Genomic DNA, 25,691 nt, shown 5'->3' on the forward strand with positions numbered 1-25,691 from the left:
GGCATAATACTCCATAGTGTATATGGACCACATCTTCCTTATCCATTCGTCCGTTGAAGGGCATCTTGGTTCTTTCCACAGTTTGGCAACCATGGCCATTGCTGCTATGAACATTGGGGTACAGATGGCCCTTCTTTTCACTACATCTGTATCTTTGGTGTAAATACCCAGTAGTGCAATTGCAGGGTCATAGGGAAGCTCTATTTTTAATTTCTTAAGGAATCTCCACACTGTTCTCCGAAGTGGCTGCACCAACTTGCATTCCCACCAACAGTGTAAGAGGGTTCCCCTTTCTCCACATCCCCTCCAACACATGTTGTTTCCTGTCTTGCTAATTTTGGCCATTCTAACTGGTGTACGGTGGTATCTCAATGTGGTTTTAATTTGAATCTCCCCGATGGCTAGTGATGATGAACATTTTTTCATGTGTCTGATAGCCATTTGTATGTCTTCATTGGAGAAGTGTCTGTTCATATCTTCTGCCCATTTTTTTTTTTTATATGATTGTCTGTTTTGTGTGTGTTGAGTTTGAGGAGTTCTTTATAGATCCTGGATATCAACCTTTTGTCTGTACTGTCATTTGCAAATATCTTCTCCCATTCCGTGAGTTGCCTCTTTGTTTTGTTGGCTGTTTCCTTTGCTGTGCAGAAGCTTTTGATCTTGATGAAGTTCCAAAAGTTCATTTTCGCTTTTGTTTCCTTTGCCTTTGGAGACATATCTTGAAAGAAGTTGCTGTGGCTGATATCGAAGAGGTTACTGCCTATGTCTCCTCTAGGATTCTGATGGATTCCTGTCTCACATTGAGGTCTTTTATCCATTTTGAGTTTATCTTTGTGTACGGTGTAAGAGAATGGTTGGGTTTCATTCTTCTACATGTAGCTGTCCAGTTTTCCCAGCACCATTTATTGAAGAGTCTGTCTTTTTTCCACTGGATATTTTTTCCTGCTTTGTCGAAGATTAACTGACCATAGAGTTGAGGGTCCATATCTGGGCTCTCTACTCTGTTCCACTGGTCTATGTGTCTGTTTTTATGCCGGTACCATGCTGTCTTGGTGATCACAGCTTTGTAGTAAAGCTTGAAATCAGGTATCGTGATGCCCCCAGTTTTGTTTTCTTTTTCAACATTTCCTTAGCAATTTGGGGTCTCTTCTGATTCCATACAAATTTTTGGATTATTTGCTCCAGCTCTTTGAAAAATACCAGTGGAATTTTGATTGGAATGGCATTAAAAGTATAGATTGCTCTAGGCAGTACAGACATTTTAACAATGTTTATTCTTCTGATCCAAGAGCATGGAATGGTCTTCATCTTTTTGTGCTATTAATTTACATTTTTATGACATCAAGGTCAGAGTTTGTGAGCTATAATATAGCTACTTTTAGAATTTTTAGGTTTCCTTTGTGGCCTAACACATAACAAATTTTGCCAACACCACATGACACCTGAAGAAAAAGAATATTCTCTGTTTCCTATGCACAGAGTTTAATATATCATGTATATTTTATTATACAATAAAATATATATTTAATATATTTTATTAATTATATCATTTAGATTGTGTATATCTTTAACAGTTTAACAGTAAAAAGTCAAGAGAGGGGAGTTGAAGTTTCTTATTCTTGTATTTCTGTTATTCCAGTATATTGATCTGTAGTTTTTACTTCATATATTTTGGTGCTATGTTATCAGAAGTGTCATGACATTTGTTCTCATTGTGTTTCATACCTTTTATCAGTATGGGTACTGCTTTTTCTCATTCAATACGTTTGGGTTTCAGTTCAGCCTTTTCTGATATTCAGATCATGGATCCCGGTTTAGTTTGCATTTACCTGGATCATTCTTGAAAATCTTTTTACCTTTTAAAAAAAGAAAAAAAAAATCTTTTCGCTTTTCACTTGTATCCATTCCTTCTCCTTGCCTCCTTCCTCTGCCCTCCACTGTGCAGAATGGTTACTGATACAGTTTATCATACCTTTTTGCTTTCTTAAAAATGATATACTCAAGCCCTTTTTTTCTTGATTTGTCAAGAAACAGAACAGTGTGTGATAGTATAAACCCACTTTTATCATGAAAGATCGCAAATCTGAGCCTTCATATTTCCTCCCCCTCCTAAGTTTGTTATGATCTGAGATTGCTATCGCAGTCAATTATAGATACTCTTATTATTTATTTTTATATAACATAGGTTTTCTTTAGAATTACAGCTTTCATTTTGATTTAAAATTAATTTTTGTAGTTATTGAGGCTGAGTTTTATATTTAAAAAACCCAAGACTCAGTTCTTACCCTTCCTTTCAATAGCTTTCCTATTTTTGATTTCTTATTTTGAATTAACTTATGATCGTCTGAGTTTTATTTTCAAAACACTTTTGAAAAAAAAAAAAAAAAACGCTGATGGATCCTGTATTTCCTGAGTAAATATGAATCAAATATTGATTGGGTATAAACCTCTTAAGTTATACTTTTGTTTTGAAAACTTTGCAGGGTTTACTTTGGTTTTCTGATGTGCATTAATGTGGAGATGGAGGGTTCGCTGATATTCTTCCTCTTGTTGATAACTTGGTATTTCTGGCTGGGAGCTCAGATAATTTCTCCTGAAATCCTTTACCTTGAACATCTTGATCAGACTAGATGTAGATTTGATCTCGCCTCTAAAAATACTTTCGCACGGCACCTAGGTGGTGCAGTGGGTTGAGCGTCCAACTCTTGGTTTTGGCTCAGGTGGTGGTCTCAGGTTCCTGGGATCGAGCCCCATGTTGGGCTCCATGCTCAGTAGGGAGTCTGCTTGAGATTTTTCTCCCTCTCCGTCTGCTCCTCCCCCCACCTCTAAAAAATAAGTAAATCTTTAAGAAAAATATTTTTATAATGCCGTATCCTCCCTCAATCTCCATATTCAGCTTTTCCCCCTTTGTTACATGTTGGATTATTTTTATGATGTCTTTGCTTTGCTCTCTCCTTTAATGCTACTCCTCCATGTGTTTACTTCCATTGTCTGCCGTCCACAGCAATCATCTTCTCGAAATTGTTCTGAATCTTTGACCTTTTCCTTCGTATTTTATGTGGTTTTTCTATAGGTTATCTTTAATACTCCCCACTTAACTTTTCTGCTATATCACTTCTGTCCTCTGGGTTTCTTACCTGTTCAATGGTAGCATAGTTGGATGATTCTGGTGCATAATTCCTTACCTTGGTTCCCCCAAACTACTAATCTTATCTGTTATCATCTTATCTTTAGTTTCTTTGGGCTGTGGTACATTTGTGGTCTCATTTTTTTTTCCTGTTTCCTGTCTTTTTCGCCATATCTTTTTCCAAATGGAGTCTCTATCTATTTTTAGCCTGATCTGTTTCTTCCTTTTCTTTCCTGTTCTCTTTTGAAAATTTCCATAGTTTTGATGTTTGATGTTATTTAAGCCTACTTACTTTTGAACCAGAGTAGTTTCACCAGGCCTATTATTTGCCCAAATTTAGAACACCTATATTCTCGCTCACCTCCTTCCCTGTTTACCTAGGTCTTTTCTGTACCCCTCAGATCTTGACTTTAATGGCTGCTCTTCTGGGGTCTGGAAGGGAGGAGAGGAGGGGCAGGGGCCATGGCAATGGTTAGAAGTGCAAGTTCCATGACTTTCTGTGTACAGCACATGGCTCGAAGCGCTGTAGGGGAGTCTCTCTGCTTGGCTGGGGGCACATCCAATTGTAGGCAGTGAGGGGAAGGGACACTTTCAGTTTCAGGTGGTCCCAGCTTCAGAAACGGTCCCCTTCTAAGGCCAAGTGTTTGCCATCAGAGCAATCTGTTTCAGGCTATCAGTCCAGCCCAGCTCTTCTGCCTTCTCATAAGACCAAGTTCTAGGGATTCTGGCTCTTCTACCTATTCACAGGGAGGGAGAGAGGCCAAGAAGGTCATTCTTTACAATCTACATCTTTCCCTGAGTTCCCTCAGCCCACAGGAGATGCCGTGGCCTCTCTATGTTCTGTGAAGTTTTGTGTATTATCAGCGTGTTTTGTCCTGGTGTTTATCCCCTTGAAAGAGTTCTGCTTCCTTCTCGGCTAGAGGCACATACCACAGGCTTGTCCAAATTTGGCCAACTTACTGTTTTCTGGAGTAAGGGAGAGTCTTCTAGACCAATAGTTCTCATCTAGGGGCAATATGGCTGACCCAGGGAACATTTGGCGAAGTCTAGAGACAACTTTGGTTGGCACAGTTTGGGAGGGGGGTGCATCTGACATCTCGTGGGCGTAGGCAAGTGATATTATTAAACATCTCACACTGCACAAGGTAGCCCCCCGCAGCAAAGAACCCTCCAGTCCACGCAACAGTTGTGAGAGGTTGAAAAACCTTGTTCCAGATTGGCATTCCATGGCCCATCTCTTAGACGTGCATCTCCCTGTCGCCGCCCCAGCAAATGGGGTGACATCATGAGATTCTTCTGAATTTCATTCATCCCAGCATTGCAGGGAAGATCAACATATCAATTCTCAGGGTCTCCTTTCAATTCAATCCTTTTTTTTTTTTTTTTCCAGGAAGATATGTACTTTTCAAAATTTGACTCAGGTGGTTGGGGCCCATTCCAAGCTTCAGAACTGCTGGCTTATTCTTGGTCATTTAAAATTTATTTTTGTTCATTCTCCTCAGGGTTTGGTCATGGCTAAGGAGATTGGTGGTTTAAAATACCTGGAGCGGGGCGCCTGGGTGGCTCAGTGGGTTAAAGCCTCTGCCTTCAGCTCAGGTCATGATCCCAGGGTCCTGGAATCAAGCTCCGCATGGGGCTCCCAACTCAGCAGGGAGTCTGCTTCTTCCTCTTTAAAAAAAATTTTTTTTTTAGATTTTATTTTTATTTATTTGTCAGAGAGAGAGAGAGCGCGCTCGTAGGGAGGCAGAGTGGCAGGCAGAGGCAGAGGGAGAAGCAGGCTCCCTGCTGAGCAAGGAGCCTGATTTGGGACTCGATCCCAGGACACTGGGATCATGACCTGAGCCGAAGGCAGCTGCTTAACTGACTGAGCTACCCAGGCATCCCTGCTTCTCCCTATTGCTACCTCCTTTCTCCCGCCTCCTTCCTCTGTCTACCCCCTCCCCATTTGTGCTCTCTCTCTCAAATAAATAAATAAAATCCTAAAATAAAATGCCTGGAGCATTGGGCTCTCACACTGTGAGGCCTCAAGACAGTGTTAAGTGAAAAAAAAAGTTTGATGAAGCTATTCAAGTGGTTCTCTGCCCCCCTTCCTCTCAAGAAGAGGAAGAAAAAATGCCTGCTGTTGTAAAAGGCTGGGCCCCTCTCCTGACCTGCCCCCTTGGAACCTTTGTGATTTGTTCAAAACTGGTGGAGCCATCATACCCAAGGGCAAGTCTTTGTTAGGGATTCCTTTCTCCATAAAACCATTTTGAACACCCCCCCCAGATTAATTTTTTTCTTTCTGTTCTATTCACAGAGAAGGACCTTTAGTCAACCTGCATTTATTATACCATCTTTCCTTGATGTTTCAGATAATTTTAAAGAAAACCTCACAAATAATTTGCCATTTTAAAAAAGATTTTATTTATTTGTCAGAGAGAGCACAAGCAGGCAGAGTGGCAGGCAGAGGCGGAGAGAGTAGCAGGTTCTCTGCTGGACAAGGAGCCCGATGCGGAACTCAATCCCAGGACCTTGGAATCATGACCTGAGCCGAAGGCAGTGGCTTAACCATCTGAGCCACCCAGGCATCCCATAATTCAGCCATTTGATCCTATATTCCAGCAGCCGCTGTAATGACCATTCTGTGTACATCTTCAAACCACCCTTTCCTGTGTGTGATGTCATTCAATCCTCCAGCAGCCTGTTGAAGTAAATATTTTTATGCCCATTATACAGTGGCTCTCACTCGCCCATGGCTCAGGAGTTGTTGTGGATCGGATACACTCAACTCCAGATTTTGTGTCTTTCCCACCACGCACACTGCTTCTCAAGAAATGAAGCAATGACCTCCTTGTGTGCCAGCGAGCATGTTGGTCAAAGAGATGAGATTCTGCCAAGACATTGCTCAGCACATCTACTCTACCTAAGGGCATATTTAACTGAACTTAATTGGAACAACTTCCCAGGGTTTTAAAGTTTTATCATTACTTTTTCTATCTCATTGTTAAGCAACTGCAAAAATTCAGCATCATTAAAAGCAGCTGCTATTGTAAGGACAGTTAGATGTGAATGTGTTTTCCCCTTCTACCTACTGGAATTAAAAGAAATCTAACAGAGCCATTGGCTCACCACGGATTGGAATTTTCCAACTGGACCCCTTCCTCCATCTACTGTGGGGTGGCTCACTACATTCAGATTACCCAGAGGAAAGAACACTGTGATCCCCGTTTTAGCTGTGTGACCAGGAGCAAGTTCGGTAACAGCTCCAGGCTTCATCTCTCTCCTGGTGGGAGTCAAAAGTGTAGGGCTGTCTGCTCATTCTGCCTTTAAGTTTTCAGATTTCGTGAAAGCCAAACCTGGGAATTGGCCCCCAACCAGTTTCAGCCTGGCCTTTGCTATATTTCTGGGTGGCCCCAGAGAAGTTTCCTTGGGGCTCATCTTACCCATCGGTAAAATTACCTTGTTACATAAGCCCTGTGGTTTTCAAACTGTGTTCTGAGGAGCCCTAGGAACTGTGGTTGGGGAAACAGACCACGCTAGTGCTTTGTATGCTTGAGCTCTGGCTAAGGTTCCATGTGTAACAGGTGTCCTGTTATTTACAGATTTAAAAATTGATTCTGCATATTCCTTCCAGGACAATCTCTTCCCTGAAAGTTTCCCCCAAGTAAACATTCTTAGGAACCAAACCTTGTTCCTTTAAGCATCATTTTGATTTGATACTGAATGGGAATGAATATCAAGTGGATTAAGATGTCTTGCCTTATTGAACGTGAGGGACTGAATATTAATGTTTTCTTGATGTTAAGGGTCATTGTTATGAGTATCAGCGTGACACAGTGACACCTCAAGGACCTGGTTCCGGTGGGAACAACCATCACCCGTTCACTGACTGTGCCCATGTGAGTGTGCTTCCTTAGCTTGAATGTCTGTTTGCTGGGATTTCCTCTCTCCCCGGTGGCCACTGAGCTGTCTGATGTCCTCACACATGGCAGTGAGAGGTCATTCTAGACCCCAAGAAGAAAGTCTGACCACAGTGAAGCTCATTTTTAGAGGTAACCCATCCTCCTAGAATTCTCCTCTCTCCACAAATCGGTGGTCTCAGGACTCCTTGCTTGGTTGTTCCAGAAACACTTCAACGCCCCATCTCTGCTTCCCACTAACAGCGCCCTTTCCTGCAAAAGCTTCTCATCTCCGTGCCTGACCCCAGGACAGAAACTGGGACTCATCCTGGATTCTTCCATCATCCTCAATCTCAAGGTCCCATTAGTTGCCCTGCCCTGGACCTGCCCCCAGAACATCCCAGGAACTTTTCACACCTCTCCTGATTTCTCTGGAAGGAAGAAGAAGGCAGGATGGCAAGATGAAGGGAAGGAAACAAGTACCGAGCCCCGTCTCTTTGCTGTAGGCACCATAGAAAGAACTTGGCATCGACCAGGTGGGGTCAAATCCTGCTTCTTTGCCTTGTGTCCTTGGCAAAGTAGCACTGCCCTTTCTGGGCTTGTTTCCTCATCTTGCAAACAGGGTTGATAAAGTGTGTCCTGAGGATGAAATGACACCACGGACACGGCAGCTGTTAAGTGATTGGTGTACCGTAGCCAGACTGCCCATCATCCCTTCCTTTCTCCTCCTTTCCTCACCCCGTGGACAGCCTGGCTACTGAGCTGTACTTTTCCATCCAGGCAAATGCTCTCCCCCACACGCGTGTGTGTTGTTTGGAGTGTGGGCCGTGAGATGAGGCTGTGAGTTGCAAACACATCACCTCCTCCAGTTTCCGTTGCTGGCCTACAGATGTCACGTTCATCCAAATAGCAATTTCAGGGCATACTTCTCTGATTTGTTGGTGCTTCTGAAAAAATTTAAATGGAGAGAACATTGAGGTGCCAAGAACATGATGAACTCACTGGAGAAGCAGAGTCAGCTATTCCCCCAAACCCCACAGCTCTAAAATTAGACTCAGGCAACCCTGTGAGGAGGGCTCTGTCCACTCTTGCCCCGAAAGCCAAGGTTGTCCCATTTGCCCTGAGGATCTAAAATTGGGAGGACAGACCCTCAAGGCTGACCCAGAGTTCATAGAATCCTCACCTCCCTCCACTTCCATGTTGAACCAGGTCCCACGGGAGAGGCCGAGCACCTGCCAATCATGTCCCATTTAATTGTTTTCTCTTCTAAAAATGAGCTCTATTGAGATATCATCTACACGTGAGAAAATGCATCCATTCTAGGTGTCCGGTTCAGGGAGTGTTTGTTGACAGAAGCCCCCATTCATGTAACTACCAACACAGTCATTAGAACATTTCCATCACCCTGGTCATTTTTCTTTTAAATTCAGAAATGTTACAACCACCCAGGAAAGAACAGAGATTAATATTACAAAGTAACACTTAAAAACTTGCCACCAGGATTTAGTGAATGTTACTGTTTGCCATATTTGCTTTGGTGTAGTCTCATTTCTTATTCTCTCTCCCTCTCCCTATCCACCCTCCCTTTTAAAGAAATGGAAAAAAAAAAATTCTTTTGAAGAAACAAAACATGATGGATACACTTGGAGTTTTCCTCATCTGAATCCCTGAAGGTAATCACGGTCATTGCCCATGTTTTAAAGGTGTCTATGTTTTGAAACTCTTTTTGTATTGTGTACCACAGACAAGATACAGTTGTGCTCGGGAGGCTTCTGATATTTACATAAAATAATACCATAATGTACGTGTCCTTTTTGCATCTTACTTTCACTCAACATGTGCTTTTGAGATTTATTCACCTTTTTATAGGTAGATGTGGTTCATTTGTCTTAATATAGTATTGTACTTTATGACTGTTTTAAAATTTCCTTGTCTAATCCCTTATTGGTAGGCACTTAGATTGTTTCCTTTCTTTCTTCTTAAAAATATCAGTACAGTGGGGCACCTGGGTCTCTCAGTTGGTTAAGTATCTGCCTTCAGTTCGGGTCATGATCCCAGGATCCTGGGTTTGAGTCCTGCATCGGGCTCCTTGCTCAGAGGGGAGCCTGCTTCTCCCTTTTTCTCTGCATGCCACTCCCCCTGCTTGTACACCTGCTCTCTCTCTCTCTCTGGCAAATAAATAAAATATTTAAAAAATAAAATCAGTATAGCAGGGAATACTCTTGTGCTCCTGTTACTCTAGGGTTACTCTAGGCTATTTACCTGAAAGTAGAATTGTTGGGTCATAGGATCATAGGCACACACATCTCCAGCTTTACTAGATATTGCTGAATTGCTCTCCAAGGTAAGAGTATCAACACCCAGACTGTACAAGACTTCCTATTTTCCCCACCTCCTCTGTACTGTTAGATAACTACCTCCCACCAGTCTAGTATTTATGAAAGGTCTGTCAGTTGTTTTAATTTGCGTCTCTGGTCACCAGTGAAGCTGAGCATGTTTTTCCACATATTTATTGGCCTTTAAAGTTTTTTCTGTGAATGTCTGTTGATATTTTTGTTTTCTGATTGCTTCTGCTTCTACAAAATAACAAGCAAGGTCAGCAGCTGTGAGTGAAGGGTGGTGGGAGTTGGAGGTTTGAGGGGAGGGGCTATGGGAAGGGTGGTTTATTTTACTTTGGTCTGCTCAAAAGCAGACCCTGAGACAAGGATGTAGTGCATGTAGTTTATATGGAAGGTGATCCCAGGACACATGGGTGGGAGAGGGGGAAGTGAGGCAGGGAAGGGGAGAAAGCCAGGAAGGGGTTCATGGTCAAGTCCACTACCATGGTGGGCAACAGTAAGTCAACCCCACTGGGGAATTCTGGGAGCCACCCTTGAGGGGAGGGAGCTGGAATGTCTATATATCAACTCAGGTTGGTTTTTACAAGAAGTCCACTCCTGTTTGGGGTTCCACGGGTCCCCAGCACTTATGCAGCTGCAGTGGTGGAAGGAGACCTCTGGCCAGCAGTGAACGCCCTTAGGCAAAGACATGCAGATGGTGGCACTTGGGAGTTGGGTCAGCACTGAAATGGTCACTGCCCTGGGCTTATGTGTGCGAGAGTGAATGAACCAGCAACAGGCAGGGGGCTGGCTGGGCAGTACCATAACAGACGCTTCAGGACTAATGGTGGTAGTTTAAAGAGAGCCATGGGATACCTGGCTGGCTCAGTCCATAGAGCATACAACTCTTGATCTCCAGGTTGTGAGTTCGAGTCCCACATTGGGACCAGAGATCACTTAAAAAGAAAAATCATAAATAAATAAATAAATAAATAAGAGAGCATGACAAGTGCCCAAAGGATCTTAGCCATCCCCAACCCTCTAGCTTACAGATGAGGAACTAATGCCCTCCCCTCCCCGCCGCCAAAGAAAAGGGACTCTCAAAATCACAAAGAACTCAGAGCAGGAATGTTAAAATAGCTTTTGTTTTACAAAAGTAAAGCATGATTATTGGTGAAAATTCAGAAAATATAAACAGAAAGAGAAGTCAGAGTCACAACTGTAACTGTCTACAACTTGGTTTGTATCTTTCTAGGTATATCTGTATCCATATAGGATTTTTGTATACAGTTTTTCTTCAACAAAACTTTTTAAAAAGATTTTATTTATTTATTTATTATTTTTTAAAATTTATTTTATTTTAGAGAGAAAGAGAGAGAGAGGGAGGGGGAGAGAAACATGAGCTAGGGGAAGGGCAGAGGAAGAGGAAGCTCCTAGCTGAGCTTGGAGCTCAATGCGGGGCTTGATCTCACAACCCTGAGATCATGACCTGAGCTGAAATCAAGAGTTGGACACTTAACTGACTGAGCCACCAAGGAACCCCCCACCAAAAATTTCAATCACATTACACATGTAAAACATACATGTTTTAAATCTGTCTATAGCAGGATTTTTTTCATATTATGGTATATCATCTATGTCTTTCCATATCATTGAATATTCTACATAAATATTAAGTGCTTCACAATATTCCACTGTTAAACATTTAAATTGTTTGCATTTTTTTTCATTATTATGAACATTGCAATTAATTTCCTGGAAACTAACTGTGAGCATGACCATGATTATTTCCTAAGAATAAATTCCTAGAAATGGAATTGCTGGCTGAAAGTATAAGCCCTTTCTAAGGCTATTAACTACATATTGCTAATCTGATAAACTTTGTTAACTTTGGGAACTGCACAACTATTTGCTCAGTTGCTCAGGCCAGAATTCTTGAGTCTTGCACGTTGTCATTTTTTACTTTGTATAAGGTTTCTGAGGGGCCCTGGAAATGGGTTTGTTGAACAAAAAGGCATGCTTGTGGGCGCCTGGGTGGCTCAGTTGGTTAAGCATCTGACTTTTAATTTTAGCTCAGGTCACGATCTCAGGATCTTGGGAAAGAGCCCATGTAGGGCTCCCCGTTCAGCAGGGAGTCTGCTTAAGTATTCTCTCCCTCTGCCTCACCACCCTCGAATAAATAAATAAATAAATCTTAAAGAATTCTTGTTTGCCACTTTGATATACACTGCCAAATTATCTTTTAAAAGTATTTACACTGATAGAATGTTCCGAAACCATGCTGTTTTTCTTCCTTTTCTATTAAATATTTGGGGAGAATTAAGTAGTTGTTCCTTTTTTGGTACAGATTGTGTACATTTTTAAAAGTTTATTTTTAGATCGATCTTTTGCTTTTATTGCTGGAATGAATGCAGTTTTTAAAATCTGTATTTTCTAATTGGTCATTGCTAGAGATCTAAGAAAACTATTGATTTTAGTATATTTATTTTAAACCATCTACTTTACTGAATCTATTATTTCTAATAAGTTTTTAATTGATTTTCTTGTTTTTTTCCCTCAGAAAATTATATAATGTGTGAATATTGATCATTTTACTTTTCCCCCTCAAACATCTGTACCTCTTGTTTTATTCTCTTCACTTCAAGAATAGAGGGCAAAATGGGTGGTAATAAGTTGTCTCTTTGTCTTTCCTCATGATTTAAGGGGAATGCCTCTGAGTATTTTCCCATTAAACATGATGCCAATAGTCACTTGATGTGCATGTGTAGTTTTTTAAAAAGATTTTATTTGTTTATTTGAGAGAGAGGGAGAGTGACTGCAAGAGAGTGAACACCAGCCAGAGGAGAGGCAGAAGAAGAGGGAGAAGCAGAGTCCCTGCTGAGCAGGGAGCTGGATGCAGGACTCAGTCCCAGGATCCTGAAATCATGACCTGAGCCAAAGGCAGACAGTTAATGGACTGAGCCACTTGGGCACCCCATGTAATTATTTTTTTTAATAATGCTATGGAAATATCCTTCTTCCTCTCTCCTTCCTTCCTTCCTTTGAGAGGGAGTGCACAGAGTGGGAGGGAAAGAGAGAATCTTAGTCAGGCTCCATGCTTTATGGGGAGCCTGATGTGGGGCTCGATCTTGACCTTGAGATCATGACCTGAGCTCATGACCCAATCAAGAGTTGGATGCTTGGGGCACTTGGGTGGCTCAGTGGGTTAAGCCTCTGCCTTCAGCTCAGGTCGTGATCCCAGGGTCCTGGGATCGAGTCCCACATCGGGCTCTCTGCTTGGTGGGGAGCCTGCTTCCTCCTCTCTCTCTGCCTGCCTCTCTGCCTACTTGTGATCTCTCTCTCTGTCAAATAAATAAATAAAATCTTTGAAAAAAAAAAGAGAGTCGGATGCTTAAACAACTGAGTCACACAGGCACCCCCTTTCTATTCTTATTTTATGAAACATTGCAGTTAGGGGATAGATGTTATTTTTTTAAATCAGCTTTTTTTTGTCATCTATTGAAGTTGTTTTTTCCTTTTTACATTAATAGTCTATAAAATTTTGAACAGTTGCTTAATCTCACATATCTTCTTTTAACATACTACTTAGTTTATTTGCTAATATTTTAGTTACTATTTTGCAAGTGTATTCATAATTGGGTTTGTAGTGTTCCATTTTGTGCTTTGTCTCTTCTTTTTATATTGTCCTGCATAATTTGTAAAAATAATTGAAAATTTTCTCTCATTATGCATTGGAATAATTTAAATAGCAGTAGACTTCTATGATATTTGAATGTTTAAGAGAATACTGCTTTGTCTGATGTTCACATTGTGGCTATGCTTTCTTCTTGTTTGCATTTCCTAGAACCGCTTTGCTTTTCTTCTTCCTCTTAATCTTTCTGAATCATTTTGTTTTACTTAAGGGTTTTGTAGGCATTCCCGAGCTGTATTTTGTGTTTTAATTTAAGCAAGTTTTTAAAATTATCTGTTTAACCCTTTTATTTATTGTCATAACGATTTCTGTTGTTTAAAATTGTTTGATTGTTTTGTTTTTTTTGTTGTTGTTGTGATTCACTACAGTACTCTTTCTTTATATCCTTTGCTGTAACAGTCACTGTTTTTTTAAAAAATATTTTATTTCTTTTTAGCGTAACAGTAGTCATTGTTTTTGCACCACACCCAGTGCTCCATGCAATCCGTGCCCTCCATAATACCCACCACCTGGTTCCCCTAACCTCCCACCCCCTGCCCCTTCAAAACCCTCAGATTGTTTTTCAGAGTCCATAGTCTCTCATGGTTCACCTCCCCTTCCAATTTCCCTCAACTCCCTTCTCCTCTCCATCTCCCCTTGTCCTACATGTTATTTGTTATGCTCCACAAATAAGTGAAACCATATGATAACTGACTCTCTCTGCTTGACTTATTTCACTCAGCATAATCTCTTCCAGTCCCGTCCATGTTGCTACAAAAGTTGGGTATTCATCCTTTCTGAGGGTGGCATAATACTCCATAGTGTATATGGACCACATCTTCCTTATCCATTCGTCCATTGAAGGGCATCTTGGTTCTTTCCACAGTTTGGCAACCATGGCCATTGCTGCTTAAACATTGGGGTACAGATGGCCCTTCTTTTCACTACATCTGTATCTTTGGTGTAAATACCCAGTAGTGCAATTGCAGGGTCATAGGGAAGCTCTATTTTTAATTTCTTAAGGAATCTCCACACTGTTCTCCAAAGTGGCTGCACCAACTTGCATTCCCACCAACAGTGTAAGAGGGTTCCCCTTTCTCCACATCCCCTCCAACACATGTTGTTTGGTCTTGCTAATTTTGGCCATTCTAACTGGTGTACGGTGGTATCTCAATGTGGTTTTAATTTGAATCTCCCCGATGGCTAGTGATGATGAACATTTTTTCATGTGTCCGATAGCCATTTGTATGTCTTCATTGGAGAAGTGTCTGTTCATATCTTCTGCCCATTTTTTTTTATATGATTGTCTGTTTTGTGTGTGTTGAGTTTGAGGAGTTCTTTATAGATCCTGGATATCAACCTTTTGTCTGTACTGTCATTTGCAAATATCTTCTCCCATTCCGTGAGTTGCCTCTTTGTTTTGTTGGCTGTTTCCTTTGCTGTGCAGAAGCTTTTGATCTTGATGAAGTCCCAAAAGTTCATTTTCGCTTTTGTTTCCTTTGCCTTTGGAGACATATCTTGAAAGAAGTTGCTGTGGCTGATATCGAAGAGGTTACTGCCTATGTTCTCCTCTAGGATTCTGATGGATTCCTGTCTCACATTGAGGTCTTTATCCATTTTGAGTTTATCTTTGTGTACGGTGTAAGAGAATGGTTGGGTTTCATTCTTCTACATATAGCTGTCCAGTTTTCCCAGCACCATTTATTGAAGAGTCTGTCTTTTTTCCACTGGATATTTTTTCCTGCTTTGTCGAAGATTAACTGACCATAGAGTTGAGGGTCCATATCTGGGCTCTCTACTCTGTTCCACTGGTCTATGTGTCTGTTTTTATGCCGGTACCATGCTGTCTTGGTGATCACAGCTTTGTAGTAAAGCTTGAAATCAGGTATCGTGATGCCCCCAGTTTTGTTTTTCTTTTTCAACATTTCCTTAGCAATTCGGGGTCTCTTCTGATTCCATACAAATTTTTGGATTATTTGCTCCAGCTCTTTGAAAAATACCGGTGGAATTTTGATTGGAATGGCATTAAAAGTATAGATTGCTCTAGGCAGTAAAGACATTTTAGCAATGTTTATTCTTCTGATCCAAGAGCATGGAATGGTCTTCCATCTTTTTGTGTCTTCTTCAATTTCTTTCATGAGTGTTCTGTAGTTCCTTGAGTACAGATCCTTTACCTTTTGGTTAGGTTTATTCCCAGGTATCTTATGGTTCTTGGTGCTATAGTAAATGGAATCGATTCTCTAATTTCCCTTTCTGTATTTTCATTGTTAGTGTATAAGAAAGCCACTGATTTCTGTACATCGACTTTGTATCCTGCCATGTTACTGAATTGCTGTATGAGTTCTAGTAGTTTGGGGGTGGAGTCTTTTGGGTTTTCCATATAAAGAATCATGTCATCTGCGAAGACAGAGAGCTTGACTTCTTCATTGCCAATTTGAATACCTTTTATTTCTCTACCAAGGAAGTAGAAACAATCATCAGAAGTTATTATCAACAGTTATATGCCAATAAGCTAAGCAACCTAGATGAAATGGATGCATTCCTGGAAAACTATAAACTCCCAAAATTGAACCAGGAAGAAACTGACAACCTGAATAGACCAATATCTAGTAACGAGATTGAAGCAGTGATCAAAAACCTCCCAAAAAACAAGAGCCCAGGACCTGACGGATTCCCTGGGGAATTCTACCAAACTTTCAAAGAAGAAATAACACCTATTCTCCTGAAGCTGTTTCAAAAAATTGAAGCAGAAGGAAAACTTCCAGACTCTTTCTATGAAGCCAGCATTACCCTGATCCCCAAACCAGGCAAAGACCCTACCAAAAAGGAGAATTTCAGACCAATATCACTAATGAATATGGATGCTAAGATTCTCAACAAGATCCTAGCAAATAGGATCCAACAGCACATTAAAAAGATTATCCACCATGACCAGGTGGGATTCATCCCTGGGTTACAAGGATGGTTCAACATTCGCAAATCAATCAATGTGATAGAACAAATTAATAAGAGAAGAGAGAAGAACCACATGGTCCTCTCAATTGGTGCAGAAAAAGCATTTGACAAAATCCAGCATCCGTTCCTGATTAAAACACTTCAAAGTATAGGGATAGAAGGAACATTCCTGAACTTCATAAAATCTATCTATGAAAGACCCACAGCAAATATCATCCTCAGTGGGAAAAAGCTTGCAGCCTTCCTTGTTGAGATCAGGAACACGACAAGGATGCCCACTCTCACCACTATTGTTCAACATAGTATTAGAAGTCCTAGCAACAGCAATCAGACAACAGTCACCGTTTTTGAAGTGATTTAATAACTGTAGATTCTGTTTTTTAGATCTGATCTGCTAATAATTGAATGATTAATCCTAGATTCTCTAAACCATAAATTTTAGAAGCAAGACCTTGTCTTATGTCTCTCTCTTTGAAAGGGGAGGAAAATTATACATTTTTACTTCTTTTTATACCCTCCCCTTCAATCTCAACTACAAACCTGCCATACCAGACCATTGATAATTTATTATGTGCCTTTCTCCATCAAGGAATTGAATATTTCCATTCTGTTTTATAACCATGTTTCTTGCAGTTATTAAGTCTTAATCCCATGCTTAGAATTAGGGTGCATTTGATTCTCTCCCATGACACAGTTTCCATATTCAAAAGTATTTATGTATTCGTCTAGTTTTTGGGAAAAGTGTTTGTGATCTCCTCCTCAGATTCTTCAGTGTTTCATAATGTCTTGTTTATTTCCTTACCTTGGCTGGACTTAAAGTTTGGGGCCATGTTCTTTTTATTCCTTCAAACCTTGTTTTGTCTCTGGCAGTGAATTTTGTGGCAGAAAAGTCAGGGTCCTTCTTCTTCTACATGGATATTTACGTAAAGTTTTACTTATACATAAAATGAAATAATTTTTTCAGAATTTTCCTTGTTATTGTTTGACCAATTTATTTTGGCCTCTCTTTTAGGAATGCCAACAGTCCTCCATTGAATATCTGTTGTCTTTCCTATATGGGTTTTCCCATTCTTTTGTCCTTTGCCCCTACATCCTGCATTATTTTTCTCAAGTCTATTCCCTACCTCCCTGGTTTGGATTTCTTCATTGGTGTGTCTGCTTTTCATTGCTTTGTATGCCATTTTTAAAAAAAGTGTTGCTCTAGCATTGTTTATTTCCTTAATGATTTTTCTTAGCATTACCCATTCTTTTGTTAACCTGATCTGTTATTATAAGGATCTCATTTTTCAGCATTTTTTCTATGGAGTCCTTGATTTTTTTCCATTCTACTGAGAGTGGAAAGTAGATTTGTTTTTATATGTTTTATGGGTTTAGTTTTCAGAAACATATTCTTCATATCTTCAAGCTGCTGTGTTTATTTCATTCTCTCTTGTTGGAAAGTTTTGGTTTATGTCCCCTTTTGTCATCCTTGAATAGGATTCTTTTTAGGATTTTTATTTGTCTCAGACTAGCATGGTCAGATTTTCCTTGGTGATTCCCCAAACCTCACACTTCACCCTGAGGTATTTGAGTAGTTTTGGCATCATCTTACTAGAACCATTTAAGTGTCTGTATATTTTGGATGCATTTGGAGAAAGATTTGGAAGGATATAAAACTAACAGGAAATATTGGTTACTTAAAGGTAGGTTTAGAGGGAGAGAATATTAACTTCTTCTTTAAAAATCTCTTTTTAAAAAATGGACAAACATGAATATCAGATAAAATTTATAAGTGACTAAATTACCATGTAAAAAGATGCTGGACTTTGCTGATATCCAAAGAAATGCAAATTAAAGCAACACTGAAACATCATCTCTTGCATATCGGATTGGGAAAAAACCATTAAAATTTTATAATATTTAATATGGTAAAGATATGGGGAAAGATGCACTATTTCAAAAAACTTTTTTTGAAGAAGGAAACTTGATGACTCTATCAAATAACTTAAAATATTACTTCAGGCATTTAAAACACAGATTGTAATGGGACTATGGACAGAGTGGGTTAATTTAGTCTTTGTGTATTTTGACTAAAAAAATATTTCATATCCTTTTAAGAACACTACAAACAAATTCAAGATCAGACTTTATTTTGCGTTAAGATTGCTTTTATTTTTTCTGAACTGTTATGTTTTGCCTAAGATGGTGATTTCTCCACTGCGTTATCTAATACCAAATACATCAGCATTATAAAATAGATACATACAGAGCCTGAGAACTTCAAGTTCCTGTCAAAGTGACCTTGTAGCTCAGGTTGATGGCTCTTGCCCTCAAACTCTACCCCAGAGAAATGATAGAAATGGGAGAAAACATGGATTTGAGGAATTAATAAAGAACTGATGGAAATCCTTGGGGAGTCTGCAGGCTGCCTTGAGCTGGAGCGTGTGTGAGCATGTGTGCTGCGTGATGGTGCGCCGATGCATGTAGTGTGTGTCTGCAGGTGTGCTGTTGGATGGTATGTGTTTGCTTGTGGTGTGTGAACGTGTGCTGTGTGCTGGCATGCATTTTCATGTGGTATGTGTGTGCTGTGTGATAGTTTATGTGTGATGGTGTATGTTTGCATGTACTGTGTGTGCACATGCGCTGTGTGTTTGCATGTGATCTGTGTGCATGTATGCTGTGTGTATGCATGTGGTGTGTGTATGTGCATGTGTGATATGTGTTTGGTATGTGTGTTTGGTGTGTGTGTGTCTGTGCGCGCGTGCGTGTGTGGTCTGTAGTGTGGGGGGGTATGTGTGCATGCTCACGTTTGTTGAGGGGTAGGGAATAGGGCAAGCAAAGGCAATGGTGGGAAGATAGATTAGAGCAGTGGTTTTCAATCCTAGCTGCACATTAAAAGTCATCTGAGAAAGCTCTTAAAAATATTGACACCAGATACAATGATAGGTAGGAGAAGATTTGTGTTGAAGTATTGGGGATGAGAAGTTATGATGTCCACAACTTACTTTCAATGGTCCAACAAAACAAACACCCTCACCCCAACCAGAGAGAGAGGAAGCAAATGTAGCAACATTTGGTAAATCAATGTAAAGACCACACCAGTGTTCCCTGTACTATTTCTTTCAGCTATTTTATAGGTGTGAATGTTTTTCTCCAAAATACAGTGTTCAGAAAAAATTTTCTCCAAAAATACAGTGCTCATCTCTGGACCTCATCCCAGGTATTCTGATTTTATAGTGTGTGGTGAGGTGGCTTTTTTTTTTTTTTTGAAGTTCCATATACAATTCTAATGCTAAACCAGGATTAAAACCTGGGTTGGGTTGGAGGAAAGCTTTTAAAAGTTCTGCTTTTGCTGCTGCTCCTAAAATCCCCTGATAGTGTCTCTGACTGCCATTCTATAGACGTTGAAAGGAACCAACAGCCCAGACCTCAAGTGTCTGTGGAGTAACAGGACAGCTGGGTGCTCTGCTGACCATCGTGGAACCTTGAACTCAGAGGCCAAAGTAACTAAACACTGGAGAAGTATATTTGTCATGAAAGAAAGAGAAAAAACTGAATGCATCCCACCTGAAGCAGAATTACTGAGGCCAGTGGATCTAGAATTTAAAATAAATGTTGTAAATACCCTTGAGGAAATAAGGAAAGACGTTAAAAATATGAAAAAAATTTTAAAGTTGCTTCAAAGAACCAAGTAGAAATATTAAGCATGAAATACATAGTAGTTAAGATAAATAGATACAAGATCGCATTGATAGCAGGATAGAAACAGCTGAAGAGCAAGTTAATGAAATGGAAGATCAGGTTGAAGAACTTGCCCAAGAAGCAGCAGTAGATGATAAAGAGGGAAAATATATACTAAGAAAAGTGCTTTGAAATATGAAGGAGAGAAATAGAACTGCCAACATTCAGAAAATAAGAACTCTAGGAGAAGAGGAAGAATGGAGAGGATAAAATATTTGGAGAAATAAAAAAAAAAAATTCCTTTCTAAAATTAAAGAGAAGAGGTCCTAGCTTGAAAAGGCTTATAGAATACCATGCAGAAGAGATAGGGAAAAACCTATACCTGCTTCAGAGTGAAACATGAGAGCATCAAAGACACATTCTAAATGTTTCTGGAAGTGAAGCAGAGTGTCAACAAACAAGAATCAGACCAACATCAAGAGGACACTACAAGTAGTATGTAAAACAAAGAAGAGAAGCTATAAGTTAAGTTTAGGAAATAAGGGAAATTAGACTTGAGTATAGGTCTTAAGGACTATGTAGGGGTTACTACCAACCACAACAAAACCAAGAGCAGAATATATAACTTTTGAACCAGCAAAAGGAAATTCTCCCTAAACAATGGAAACCAGGAAAGAAAGAAAGGAAAAAAGAATCCTTATCAGTTGTGAAATATGTTCTAATATAACAGTAATTGCAATAAATACAAATGAATAAAACTTACTTATTAAAAGACACCTAAGATTAGACTTTTTAAAGAGTCAATATTATTTTTTTAAATAAGAAATACACTTAATATGAAAAGACAAAGAAAGTGGGAAAAGACTGAATTCCAGGCAAATACCAGAAGAGATCTAGGGTAGCAATTTCAACATGAGACAAAATAACATTTAATGTGAAAGTATAATAATGCAAGAGGTTGTAGACTAGTAAAAGGAACAGTATAAGAGAAAATAAAGCTAACAGGAAAATACACACACTTAAAAGTATTCAAATATATCAAGCAACAATCCATAGAATCCCAGGGAGATGTGTGATAATCATTACCTGTCATTGGACATCTTATCATATTCCTTTCAGAAATGAACAGATTAGTTGGTGGTCTAAAAATAATCAGAAATATATTTTTTAAGTATTTTTTTTAATATTTTATTTAGGGGCGCCTGGGTGGCTCAGTTGGTTAAGCAACTGCCTTCAGCTCAGGTCATGATCCTGGAGTCCTGGGATTGAGTCCCACATCGGACTCCCTGCTCGGCGGGGAGTCTGCTTCTCCCGCTGATCTCTCTCTCCTCTCATGCTCTCTCTCTCTCTCTCTCAAATAAATAAATAAAATCATTTAAAAAATATTTTATTTATTTGTCAGAGAGAGCGAGAGAGGGAACACAAGCAGGGGAAGTGGCAGGCAGAGCAGGCAGAGGGAGAAGCAGACTCCCTGCTGAGCAGGGACCCTGATGCAGGCTTCCATCCCAGGACCCTGGGATCATGACCCAAGCCAAAGGCAGATGCCAAACCAACTGAGCCACCCAGGCATCCTAATCAAAAATATTTTTGAAAAATCTTTTTGCTACTGGTGTTTTGAAATTTTACAATGGTATATTTTAGCATGAGTCCATTTTTTGTCCATCTTGGTGGGTACTCATGGGCCTTTTCAGATGTCCTTCTCTGTGGGGGAATTTGTGGTTATTTTGTTACTAACATACTGTGATACTGTGAATTATAATAAGAAGTATATATTTGGTCTTCAACCAATTCCTAGCACTGAGCTCCTAAAATCCTTGACATTACCAGTGATTGGAATGTCATATTCTGTTAATTAGTTGATCTTTAGAAAGCCCTTGGGTAACTTAAGGATAGGGGCTGGTTGTGAGGGGACCAACCATGTGATCAGAGGTTTGGAACTTTTAGCACCCCATTCCCCAATCCTCAGGGAAGGAGACAAGGACTGGAGGTTTGAATCTATTGCCAGTGGCCAATGATTTAACCACCTCGATGATCTCCTCCACACAAACCCAGAAGGAAGGGGTTTGGAGAGCTTCTGTGTTGATGAACATGTGGAGATATGGGGAAAGTGATGCTCCTGGAGGTGCCCTGGCCACTCTGTGCCTCTTTCCTAGATCTTTCCTTAAGCAGCTCTTCCATCTGGCTGTTCCTGAGTTGTATCCTTTTATAATAAACCAGTGATGTGGTTAAGTAAATTGCTTCTCTGACTCCTATGAGCCACTCTAGCATATTATTCCAACCCAAGGAGGGGTCATCAGGACTTTACAGCCAATGTGTCAGAAGTTTACAGGTTACAAACTTGGGCCTGTGACTAGTGTCTGAAGTGCAGTGGGGAGCAGTCTTGTAGGACTGAATCTTTAACCTGGGGAATCCGATGCTGTCTCTGGGTAGTAGTGTCCGGCCTGAGTTGAACTGTAGGACAGCCAACTAGTGTCTAGGAGTTGCTTGTTGTTATTGGAACTGGGACCTGGACTTATTTACATACTCTTTCTCTGGAACTCCTCTGATTTGGACGTGGCACCTTCTGGATAGTTTCTTATCTTTTCTTGCCTATTTTCTCTATCTTTATCATTTGATTTACATTCTGGGAAATGTCCTCATCTGTATCTTCCAACCCTGCCCTTGAATTTTTGAAATTTCTTCTATCTTACTCTTAACTTCAAGAGCACTTTTTTGTTGTCAGAATGTTGCTTTCCTATTTATTTGTTTGTTTATAAGATTTTATTTATTTGAGAGAGAGAGAGAGCTCATGCACAAGTGGGGGGAGGGGCAGAAGGAGAGTAAGAAGCAGACTCCCCACTGAGTAGGGAACCCAACATGGGGCTCAACATGGGACTCGATCCCAGGACCCTGGGATTATGACCTGATCCAAAGGCAGATGCTTACCTGACTGAGCCACCCAGAATGTTGCTTTTCTTAAAAGAGAACCAATCCTGTGGCTGCAATACTTCATTTCTTTGAGATATGAATGCTTTAAAAAGAAAAAAAAATTTTCCTCTTCCTGAAACGTACCTCTATCTGGTTTTTGTTGCTGCTGTAACAAATTAGCACAACTAAAATGTATTGTCTTACCATTCTGTAGAATAGAAATTCAGTATGGATTTCACTGAGCTAAAGTCACCGTGTCTGCGAGACTATGTTTCCTTCTGGAGGCTCGAGGGCACAATCTGTTTTCTTGCCTTTTCCAGCTTTAGAGGCCACCTGCTTTCCTTGAGTCATGCCTCACCCCAGCTCATCACCCTCTCCCCATCTTGAGAACTAGTAACTCACATCTCTCACTCTTTGCTGGTTGTCACATCTCTCTCTGACCATGGCCAGGGAAAGTTCCCCATTTTTTTTTTTAAAGATTTTATTTATTTATTTGACAGACAGAGATCACAAGCAGGCAGAGAGGCAGGCAGAGAGAGAGGAGGAAGCAGGCTCCCTGCTGAGCAGAGAGCCCAATGCAGGGCTTGATCCTAGGACCCTGGGACCATGACCTGAGCCGAAGCCAGAGGCTTTAACCCACTGAGCCACCCAGGTGCCCCAAAGTTCCCCATTTTTAAGGATGCATGTGATTAGACTGGGCCCATCCAGGCCACCCAGGATAATCTCCTCCCAAAGTCCGTGGGTGAGCAGCCTTAATTGCATTTGCAGCCTTCAACCTGCAAAAGTGCCAGGCAGCATAGCACCTTCATGGGTTCTAGAATTAGGACGTGCACATTTTGCAGAGGTCATTATCCTGCCTAACCCCCGGCCCCCCGCCTTTTTTTGTTTTGTTCTCTGATTTTCACAGTAGAGGATTTCCTCAGATGTCTGATAGCCTTCAGTTACCTGAACATGGTCTTCATCATTCATCCTATGACCATGGCCTTAGAATGCCATCTATGTTGGGAAATGGGTCTCTGATTTTCTCATGGTCCATCCATTTCTTTCTCCTCAGGCCTCCAAACTGGAGATAGCACCGTAACTTTGCATTTAGTTTTACAGCCGTAGAAACATCCAACACCATGTATGCTTAAATAGAGGGCAACCCAGAACATAAAGCACCTCTAGGGGCTCCTGGGTGGTACAGTAGGTTAAAAGTCAGGCTCTTGATTTCAGCTCAGGTGGTGATGATCTCAGGGTCGTGAGATTGAGCCCCCTGTTGGGCTCTGCGCTTGGCATGGAGTCTGCTTAAGACTCTCTTTCCGTCTCCCACGGTTCCTCTGTACCTCTCTCTCAAAGAAAAATTAATCTTAAAAAATATAAATGGCCTCCATTCATTTTCCAATTTAGAATAGCCTCCAAATTCTTGACCAGCTTTCATATAAAAAACCATTGGGGCATAACTGAAATATTTACTTCTAAATTTTATTGGGATAATTTCATTACCTATACACATTGACAGTGGTATATTATAAAACAACTTAGGGTACTGCTTTTATCCATTTACATCCACTCCAGCATCTTGGACATTGATGTCTTCACCATCAGTAAAGCCATGTTTTGAAGCATCCTACAGTTTTCCACAGTCCATCATCTTTACTTCCATTTGAGGCATTTAAGATGCATTAATGTTTGAATCTATATTTTTGCTATCACCAAAATTTGTATCCCAAGCCACGATAACCCATGTCAGGAGAGGGCTTGGGTCGTTTAATTTGTCCTAGTGGTGTATGTGCCTGACTTCCACAGACAACCATTCCCTGTATTGATTTTAAAGTGAGCTTTAAAAGGCTTGTTTACAAAGACATCTGACACTTGCAATTGTGAGGTGCTACCTCCAGCAATAATTACTAAATCTGTGTCAAATTTCTTTGCCTTCCTTATTTACTGATTCTGTCAGGTGCCATCCCTAATCATCCCAAACCAACAACGATTGAGGTCATTTCAGGTTGATGTTTCTTCCCCAAACAGGATTTTTGTTCAAAATAAAGAAATTAAGAATGTATTCCCATAATGTGAGAGATTTTGTAAGAACTCAAATTTAGGGCAATTCTTTTCTGAAAGTTAATGTTTAGAAATATATGCTATTTGGGGTGAATTCCATACGAAATCAGTTTTCTTGCTTATTCTCAGTTCCCTTTCATCATGATCTTCTCATTTCTTGTCCCACACTTTTGATCCAACAATCAGCGACCTTTAAGGATAGGGGTTTTAAATATCATTTACACACACTGTTTTCTCTCTCAAGTCCTGACATCCCCTTCATTTTCAGGTATATATTCTTCTGGCAACCCAAGACCTCCAACTGATGTGATTGATGTCTCCTAGGCATTTACAGCTTAAAATGTCCAGAATAGAACACAGAAGTAGGGCTGGGCTTCCTCGCCCCTTTCCAGGACTGTTCCTCCTTCTGTCTTCCCATTTCATTGAAGGACTCCCATCATTCATTCTGTTGCTTAGGTTCAAATACCTAAAAGGTATTCTTGATTCTTCTCCTTCCCTCATCCACTCCCCACACCTGATCCTTCCCAGTTCTATTAACCCCCTTCAAGATTCTCCACTAGCCTGACCACTTCTGACCTCCTTCAACACCCCTACCCTGGTCACAGATACTCATCTCTCTCTTTCTCTCTGGGACTATTGTGAAAAACATCAACGCTGGCTTCCCTGTTTTCGCTCTCGACCCCAGACAGCTTACATGCCATGTAACAGCCAGAAGGATCCTTTTAAAAACATAAATCCTTTGCTCAAATCCCTCCTGTGGATTCTATTCACTTGTAGAATAAAATCCAAAGCCTTCAAGTGGCTGGAAACAGTGCCTCTCCATCTTTAACAGGCATACAAATCATCAGGGGATTTGTTAAAATACAAATTCTAATGCCATAAGTCTGGAGCAGGGCCCAAGATTGAGATTTTGCATTAAGCTTCCAGGTGCTGCCCACGCTGCTTGTCTACTGATGGTGCTTGGAATGACGGTGGTCTTCAAAACCGTTCACAGCCTGGCCCCCTGTCTTTCTAATTTCAACCTACCACTCTCTCTCTTCCTCAGTTTGTACCAGCCATTTTAGGCTTCTTCCTTCTGCACGAAAATGCCTTTTCCTGTGCTCTTTCCTCTTTCTGGAATTCTCTTCCTCCAG

At 40.5% G+C, this 25,691-nt stretch overlaps 1 protein-coding gene across 3 annotated transcripts in view; it reads left to right on the forward strand.

The window, feature by feature from the left end:
* Positions 1-25,691, forward strand: part of TOX2 (TOX high mobility group box family member 2) — a 207,782-nt gene that overhangs the window by 26,325 nt on the left and 155,766 nt on the right. Inside the window, exons 1-2 of one of the 3 annotated variants that reach the window (XM_047744340.1) lie at positions 6,913-7,005; positions 7,444-7,541. The exons of 1 other annotated variant lie outside the window; for it this stretch is intronic. The gene's annotated coding sequence lies outside the window, so the exon portion shown is untranslated. Of the gene's footprint in view, positions 1-6,912; positions 7,006-7,443; positions 7,542-25,691 lie in introns of those variants that run through there. One more of the 3 variants, XM_047744342.1, reaches the window with a different exon arrangement.

Source organism: Lutra lutra, chromosome 9 (assembly GCF_902655055.1).
Source record: "Lutra lutra chromosome 9, mLutLut1.2, whole genome shotgun sequence".
NCBI classification, from domain to species: Eukaryota; Metazoa; Chordata; class Mammalia; order Carnivora; family Mustelidae; genus Lutra; species Lutra lutra.